This window comes from Arvicanthis niloticus, chromosome 20 (assembly GCF_011762505.2).
Source record: "Arvicanthis niloticus isolate mArvNil1 chromosome 20, mArvNil1.pat.X, whole genome shotgun sequence".
In the NCBI taxonomy this organism is placed as follows: Eukaryota; Metazoa; Chordata; class Mammalia; order Rodentia; family Muridae; genus Arvicanthis; species Arvicanthis niloticus.
Window position 1 is genome coordinate 25737464 of NC_047677.1, and position 8810 is coordinate 25746273.

The following is an 8810-nucleotide window of genomic DNA, read 5'->3' on the forward strand; positions in this document are numbered from 1 at the left end:
ACTGGTGACTAGGATGAGGAAAAATGACCACAGGTTAGCCCGTGGCATGGTGGCACATGCTTTTAATCCAAGCACATGGGAAACAGAGGCAGGTGGATCTCCATGTGTCTGAGCCCAGCCTGGTCTATATGGGGAGTTCCAAGATAGCCAGGGTCACATAGTAAGACTCCATTTCAAAAACAAAACAAAACAAAACAAAAATACCCAAAAGCCTTGGCCAAGGTCAGGAGGGGAAGGAAACATCTCCACGAACACATCTTCTACCATGTATTGATGGCATGTTCTCTTCTGCATGGTGCTCCAGAGCCAAAGGTTCTCAACCTATGGGTTGTGACCCCTCAGGGTGGGGAGAGATTGATTGAAACTTTCATAGGGGTCATACATCCAATACCCTGTATGTCAGATATTTACATTAAAATTTATAACAGTAGCAAAATTATAGCCATGAAGGAGCAATGAAAATAATTTTATAGTTAGGGGGTCACCACAACATAAAGGGTCACAGCATTAGGAAGGTTGAGAACCATAGATCCAGACACAGGCCATATAACCACTCCCTCTTCTGAGGCTCCGCCCTCTTCTGAAGCTTATGCTCCCTGAGCCTGTTCTCAGAGACCATCTGGACACACAATCTGTGCTTTCCATTTGTAAGGATTCTGGTTTTTAAAACATCCTGGAAGGCAGAACAAGCTGCTGTTTTTGCAAAAGCTGTCTGAGAGGGGGATGAACTTTCGTTCCCACAACAGCCAGGATTGTCATCAACCCAGTTGAGGGAACTGCCATGGCTCGCCCTGGAAGGGCTGGGGTCCCAGAAGTTCCCCTTGAGCCCACTGAGTCTCCAGCTAAGACTGTGTTCTAAGAGGTAACAAGCCACTCAGAGATGTCTGTGAAAGTTTTCAACTATGTGCTGACTAGTTCTATGTCAACTTGACACATGCTAGAGTCACTTTGGAAGAGGGAACCCCAATTGAGAGAAAAAGCCCCCCACCAGATTGGCTTTTGGTACATTTTCTGGACTGGTGGAGGAGGGCCTAGGAGATTGTGGCTGGTGCCGCCCTGGGCAGGCTGAGTAAGCCGTGAGGAGAAAGCCAGTAAGCAGCACTCCTCCACGGCTTCTCAGTTCCTGCCTCCAGGTTCCTGTCCTGCTTGAGTTCCTGCCCTAACTTCCTTTGGTGATGGGCTGTTGCCTAGAAATGTTGTTTTAGGTTATAGTGTTTATCACAGCAACGGAGACCTTAAGGGGACAAACAGCAGCATTGTTCACCCACAACTGAGATCTGGGAAAGAAACACAAGCAGCCAGGTGTGATGACCACGCCTTTAATCCCAGCATTTGGGAGACAGAAGGGAGAAAGCAGGCAGGTCTCTGTGAGTTTGAGGTTAGCCTGATCTTCAGGGTGAGTTCCAGGACAGCCTGAGCAACATCGTGAGACCCTGTGTCAAAAAAAAAGAAAGAAAGAGAAAGAAAGAAAGAAAGAAAGAAAGAAAGAAAGAAAGAAAGAGAACAATAGAAGAAACACAATGTGTCCACTCATGGGTGTGACAAGGTTTGGGTTCCTGTGATCAGCATCTGGAAGATGTACCTGTAACAGCTGTGTATAACTCCAGGTTCCCTGGGGTAGTAGCTTTGCACAGGTCTCTCCTGCCCCTTTCTATTTCCTTGTAACTTGAATGGGTGTGGTGGTGCATGCCTGTGATGCCAACATTTGAGAAGCTAAGGTAGGAGGATCACCGTGAGTTTGAAGTGAATCTAGACTATAGAGTGAAACCCTGTCACAAACAAACAAACAGAACGCCAGTTGCAATGTCCCATTCTGGTAGGCATGGGCTGAACAGGATTCGGCAGGAGGACCCGGAGTCCGATGCCAGCCTGGCTGCCCCTTCAGGCTGGGCATGGTGGTGTGCACCTGTGATCCTAGTCGGGAACCAAAGGCAAGAGGATCAGAAGTTCAGTCATCCTTAACTACATAGTGAGCTTGAGGCCAGCCAGGAAGAGAGTGAAAATGTATCTGAAGAAGAAGAAAAGAGACGGAGGGAAGGAGGGAAGGGCAGAGGGGGAGAGGGAGGGAGGGAGGGAGGGAAGGAAGGAAGGAAGGAGGGAAGGAAGAGAGATAAACTGGAGAAGTGGCTCAGCAGTTAAGGACCTGTCTCTCTTACAGAGGATCCAAGTTTGGTTCTCAGAACTCACTCTGGGACTTCACAAACACCTAACTCCAAGAGAGCCAGCGCCATCTTCTGGTCTCCATGAGCACTGCACCCACAGGCACAAACCCACAGTCTCACAAACACACATCTTCATATAATTAAACAGAAATAAATAGCCTTGCCCTCACACAGGACCTGGAGGGAGCATGCCTGAAGACACCGGGTGAGTTCATGAGCATCCGTCCATGCTGTGGAAATGCTCTGAGCAACCGTATCATTGGTGCCAGGGACCTGCATCCGTCTAGATGAAGGTGACCAAGGTTGATAGGCGGAGGCAAGTTTAATGTCCAGTTTTAAATCTCTGCCAGCTGTGAGGCCACTCACAGGATGGACAAGGCAGATCATCCTCCAATTGGCTGAGCCTGATGGAATTGTCTCAAAAAACAAAACAAAACAAAACCCACTGACTAGAGGAAATCAGGGAGTATTTATAGTCACAAATAAACACAAACAAACAAAATTTAAAAACAAAGGAAATAAGGAAAAAAAGATAGAAAAAAGAAAATCTGGGCTGGAGAAGGCTTCGTGGTTGAGAACACAGAAGACCCCAGTTTGTCTCTCAGAAGTCACACGGCAGCTCACAACCATCTGTGACTCCAGTTCCTGTCAGGGGCAGCGCTGCTTATACACTGAAGGCCTAGCATCAGCCATAGGCAGTAAAAAGGTGTGAAAAGCCCATGTCATTCCCAGTTAGTTCTCTCTGCCTGTGCTTGTCAGTTACATGTGAGTTCTCAGCTACTGCTCCAGCGCCATGCTTGCCTGCCTGCTGCCATCCTCCCTGCCAAGATGGTCGTGGACTCTAACCCTCTGGTACTGTGAGCCCCCAATTAAATGCCTTTTTTAAATGAGTTACATTATCCACAGTGTCTCTTCCCAGCAATAGGAAGGTAACCAAGGACAGCAGAGTGGAAAGTCACTCACAGGAAACTGCACAGACGAGGGGCCCTCGAAATCCACATAGCCATTTCCATGGATGTCTGACGACACACAACAAACTTGCTGTGACAGGTGTCTTGGTGCCTAATTGTGTATTCTGTTGGGGATGGAAGGACAAGTCAGCCTTCCCTTCCAGAGGTACCCGGGGACATGCCTGACTAGCCTCGAGATCTGTGCTTGCCACACAGGTTTGGCCTCTCAGAGTGCAAGCACTGAAGCTACTGTCTTCCTGTTGCCAGCAACAGGGGGTGGAGGCAGGCCTCGCTGAACTGGGTTGGAGGAAAAGGAGCTCCAGGAAGGATTGAGCCCGCTGTCAAGGGCAGGGAGCCAGGCCTTGTCTGTGTAGACTAAGCTCCAAACCCAGGAAGCCCCTTGGGACTGGAGTGTTGTGGAGAGACCACAGTGGGCTGTCCAAAGCATTCTTTACAGGAGGCCACCAAACCTCTTAGGCTTAAGCAATGTGACAGGAGGATAAGAGGCCCTCGGTCTGCAGCTGGCTATATTTTCTGCTCCTGTCTTAATGACCAGTCACAGGCTTCTTGGCTTTATCAGCTACACAGCTAGAATCTTACAGTTCTAGAAGCGACATGTCCCCAGGAGTCTCTCTAGATGTAAGTAGAGATGCCCCAGGGCTTCCCTCTGAGGAAGAAGTGGTTCCCTACCTCTCCCAGTTTCTATCCCTCACCCCCTTACCCCCCCCCCCCCACACACACACAGGGCCCTGGTTCCCAGCCTCTTCCTCCATCTCTAAGTCAGGGCTTTCTATCCTCTGATAACAGTGGGAAAACACACCAGGAAGGTCTGTTGGTTCTAAGCCCTTCTGCTCTCTCCGTCAGTCTCACTGACACGTTGGTCTTAAGCTCTGACTCACACATGATCTGTAAGTTGTCTCTTCTCACCCAGTCATCAGACTGTTCCCATCTGCTTCAACTTTCAATGGCTTCACGACTAAAATCTAGCCGGTCCAGCCATCCCATTCAGTATTCCAGTGTTCGCTGAAGGGGTAGTCTCAGCAGCTAAGAAATATGCCCTTAGGTTCAAGTTCCAATAATGCCCTCCACCAAAAAAAAAAAAAAAAGCAGCAGCAAATAAGCAAAAATAAAACCATAAACCTATCACTACCACCAGCAATAACAAACAAACAGAAAAGCAAGTGTGCTGGCTGGTTTCCTGTGTCAACTTGACACAAGTTAGAGTCATCAGAGAGGAAGGAGCCTCCGGTGAGGAAATGTCCATGTGTGGGGCCATCCCTGGGCTGGTAGTTCTGGGTTCCATAAGAAAGCAGGCTGAACAAGCCAGTGGGACCAAGCCAGTCAGCAGCATCCCTCTGTGGCCTCTGCATCAGCTCTTGCTTCCTGACCTGCTTGAGTTCCTGTCCTGACTTCCTTTGGTGATGAACAGCAGTGTGGAAGTGTAAGCTGAATAAACCCTTTCCTCCCCAACTTGCTTCTTGGTCATGACGTTTGTGCAGGAATAGAAACCCTGACTAAGACACAACCCCAAACCAAAAACTGGTTCCACTGCACCCCATAAATATGGACAATTTTTTTTTTATAAAACTCTAAATTTATTCAAAGATTTTATACAAGATTTTAATCTTCCCTCCAAAATCTTAGGCAATTAACAAAAAAAATCAAAACTATTTTCTCAGCCACTGTTACTTTTCTTAGGACCAGCCTCTGCCCCTCCAAGCCTTTCCTTCCATTTCTCCCTCAGCACCGTTGTAAAACAGCTCCCTCAACCCCTTCCCCTTGACTGCCCAGCCGAGCCCGGTATGGCTGCTACCCAGTCCTCTATGGCAGAAAGGCTGACTGATGGGGAACAGACAGGTGACACCCAAGGGACACTGAGGTGCTTTGTGCTTTGGGGAGGATAGTTGGTTTTTCACGTGGTTCAGTGTTTTTGCCCAGGGACACCTGTTTAGAGCCCAATATTTGGCTTAGGTTACCCAGAGCCTTGTAAAGCCTTAGTCCAGATCTCCCCAGGCATGGGTCCATGACAACTGGACCCGATGACTATACAAACCATCTGTGTCCTCAGAAACTACTACTGTTAGGAACAGAAAGAGAGGCTCATGGGAAGCAGGGCTTCATGGAGTCCCAACTTTTCAGAGTGTGGGCACCAAAACCCCGGGGCTGGATGTGGCATATAGTTTTATGCTACCGTTTTTTGGGGGAGGGTTTTCAGGTGATGAGCCAGCACCTTGGTTCCTCCTAGGACCACAGGAGGCAGGGGACCAGAGGCACAGTAAGCCTCTGGTAAGCAAAGATCCTTCTGAGATCCTCCTCCCACCCCACCCCCACATCCTACAAGTAAGAGGATGATTCTAGAAAGAGGATGAAACAGAAGAAAAAGGATTCTGCTGTGGTGTTGGGAGAAGACAGGAGATAATATCCATATCTGCTCAGGACTAGGGAGGGACCTTCTGGGATCTGTAGCTGGCTGTTTTCCTGTTCTGTGAAGCTGGGTTGGGGCCAGAAGCCAGGCCCCCAAAGAATTCACCAGCTCTGTGCCTTGTCCTTAACTAGTAAGACTGTGGACACAGTTAACACCACACGGTTCTCCAGCTGTTTGCCAGTCATTTCCACCAGGCTCCAGGCATCTTTATCCTGCCCGGTGCCCAGCTGGTTGTTGGTGTCCATGCCCCAAGCAAACCCACAACCATCCTTGGACACAGCATACCCCACAGAAGCTCTACAGGCCACTGAGAAGACCACCGGCAAACTGGGAAATGGGGGTAGGTGTGCTCTTCTCCTTAGCACCCTCCCCGAGGCCCAGCCTCCCCGTACTCAGCCGGACCCAGCTGTATGTTTTTCTCTCTGAATCCATGCAGACTGTATGATGCTGGTCACCAGAGAAGCCCAGCCAGGACTTGGCGGAATTCTTGAAGGATGTCAAGTTCTAAGGAATGAAGTAAGATCCAGTGCCTGGAGTTCCCAGCTGGTGATAGTTGGAGAGGCCAAAGCCATACACACATGGCTCTCATGGGAGATGGCAAAAGTGAAATAGGCACCACAAAAGGCATCCTGGAACCTCACACGGCCCCCGGGTTTCCCTGAATTTCAGCAGCACACATCTGGGGCCCAGGAGTCACTCAAGGCCCTGACAGCCACCTCAATTGGCATATAATTCAGGTACACTGTTGGGAGCTGACTCCTAGCAGAAAGCGGATGTCATCTTTGCAGCCATCTCAGGCCATATACCCTGACAAGAGACTTGTTTTCAACAGCCCACAACAGCTGAGCACACTCTGATAAACATCTTGTTTATCCCACATATCTTGTTTTGTTGTTTAGTGCCTCCAGCTGCAAGGTGCACGTGGTAAAGAGTCTTCAGCTCAGCTGTGTTCCCCTGCTTGTGCTTATGTATACCCAGGATTTCCTTTTAATAAACGGGACTTGATCACACACCCTGTCTTGTCTCCATTCTTCGAGTCTCTTGCCCCTCCATCCCCACTCTCTCTCTTCCTTGACCCTGTTGATCGACCTGAATGGACTGGGTCACTTGGCCCCCAAGCATGGAGCAGAACGGTCCTCAACAGTACACAGCCCAAGGTGTAGAGGTCTCCATCAGCTGCGAGCCTAGCCAAATGGTCGCTCCCCACGGCTACCTTTACCACAGCACTTGAACAGGCACCATGCTCTGCTCTTCTTCATGGTCTCTTTTTGATAGACTTTCTGTACCTTAAAGCTAGCAGGCTTCAAACTCCAGGTCATCCTCCTGCCTCTGCATCCCAAGTGCTGAGATTATAGACATGAAACAAGTTTGGAACCTGGTATTTGATGGGTGTCAGGGAAAATTCTCTTGATTAAATAAGTGAGTGGGTTGTGTGTTTTGTTTTGTTGTTGTTGTTTTGGTTTTTTTTTTTTTTTTTTTTCCCAAGACAGGGTTTATCTGTGTAGCCCTGGCTGTCCTGGAACTCACTCTGTAGACCAGGTTGGCCTCTAAACTCAAAGATCTGCCTGCCTCTGTTGGGGTTAAATGTGAGTGATTTTATTAAGCGTATACCAAAGGCCAAAAGTTTTAGTTAGATGTGTAATTTCCCAGAGCCAGGAACAGCGGTACTCAGGGTTGACATCCACATGCTTGTAGGGCGTCTCTGCTTTGTTCTGCTCCGCTTTAGGCTCCCTGAGGGGAATCAGGGCTGCGTCCATTTCCAAAGCTGCTGTGGAAGCCAGAGAGAGTATGCACTCTGGCTGGGTAGTGAGTCCTCGTTCTCCAGGACATTGTGCATTTAGCACAAAGACGATTAACTCAGTGACTATTGTGTTCTTCTGCTCCCTGCTGGTCAGCTTCAGAGTAGCAAGTGCCTTGTCTTCACTTTCTCGCTATGCTAAAAGTGCCCACCAGAGAGCAGCAGTGTTCTCAACCCGCTCCAGATCCAACATAACTTACTACCTTTATCTAATTTTGACGCTGTCTCAGGTAGCCCAACCTAGCCTCCAATTTTATGTAACTGACGCTAGCTTTGAACTCTGGAATCTGCTGTCTCCATCTCCTGAGTGTTGCGATTATAGGCATTTAGCATAGTTAAGCTGAACTCTAACCCAGTTTTAATGTGCATGCTTGTATGTGTATACTTTGTGTTCTTTTTAATTTTTTAAATGGGTCTCATGTATCTCAAGCTGGCCCCAAATCTGATATGGCATCAGGGATGGCCTCTAAACTCCTGATTCTCTTGCCTCTCCTTCCCAAGGGCTGTGATTTCAGCTGTGTCCCACCTTGTTCACATTTGGCTTTTATATTAGTAATCATAGTTTGTCTGCTGGTCTTTGTTTTGAGCGAAAATACTGCTCCCTGAACCGAACGCAAGTTCGTCTTTTATCCTGCTCAGTACACAAGCCTGTCATGGGGACAGTGGTCTTCCCCTACCTGGCAAGCAGCCAAGGTGCTTCAGTTGTGACTCTCAAAACGTTGGAAAAAATCCCAAAGAGAAGGCAGAAAAGGCACACATCACTCCATAGCAGAGCATTCACACAGCATACGCAAAGTCCCAAGTTCGAGCCTCAGCACCACAAACCAGTAAAAACCAATGTAAGAGTAATAACCCAGGGGCTGGAGAGATGGCTCAGCAGTTAAGAGCACTGACTGCTCTTCCAGAGGTCCAGAGTTCAATTCCCAGCAAGAAGAATACAAGGCAGATGCCAGCCTGGGCTACACCTTTCCTTGGGGCTGGCAAAATGGTTCAACAGGTAAAGGCACTTGCTGACAAACCTGATGACCTGAGACTGATCCCTGAGCCCCGAGTGGTGGAGAGAACACTCAGCAAAGTGATCACCACACTCAGGTGTGCAAGCAGGTAAACAAATGAAGCAAAACAGTTAAAAAAAAAAAAAAAGATCAGCTGGACATAGTGGCGTACACCTTTAATCCCAGCCCTCGGGAAGCAAGAACAGGGAATCTCTGTGAGTTCAAGGCCAGCCTGGTCTACATAATGAATTCCAGGACAGCTAGAGCTACATAGTGAGGTCCTATCTCAGAAAGAGATGGGGAATGGGAGGGAGGAAGGGAGGGAGGAGATCCCCAGTTACCTATCCAATACCAAGTAGTCAGCCCAGAAATCATATACATACAAGATGCGTCATACTGACTAAGCAGGTTGTATTTATGTGTTCGGGAATATGTACACTTAAAGAAAAGCCATAAGAGAGAAATAATGTGATTATACTT

General features: G+C 48.4%; 1 pseudogene; it reads right to left on the bottom strand.

Moving 5' to 3' along the window:
- Positions 1–5638: 5638 nt before the first annotated feature.
- On the bottom strand, positions 5639–7294 carry LOC117724743 (regulator of chromosome condensation pseudogene; annotated as a pseudogene).
- Between the last annotated feature and the right edge of the window lie 1516 nt (positions 7295–8810).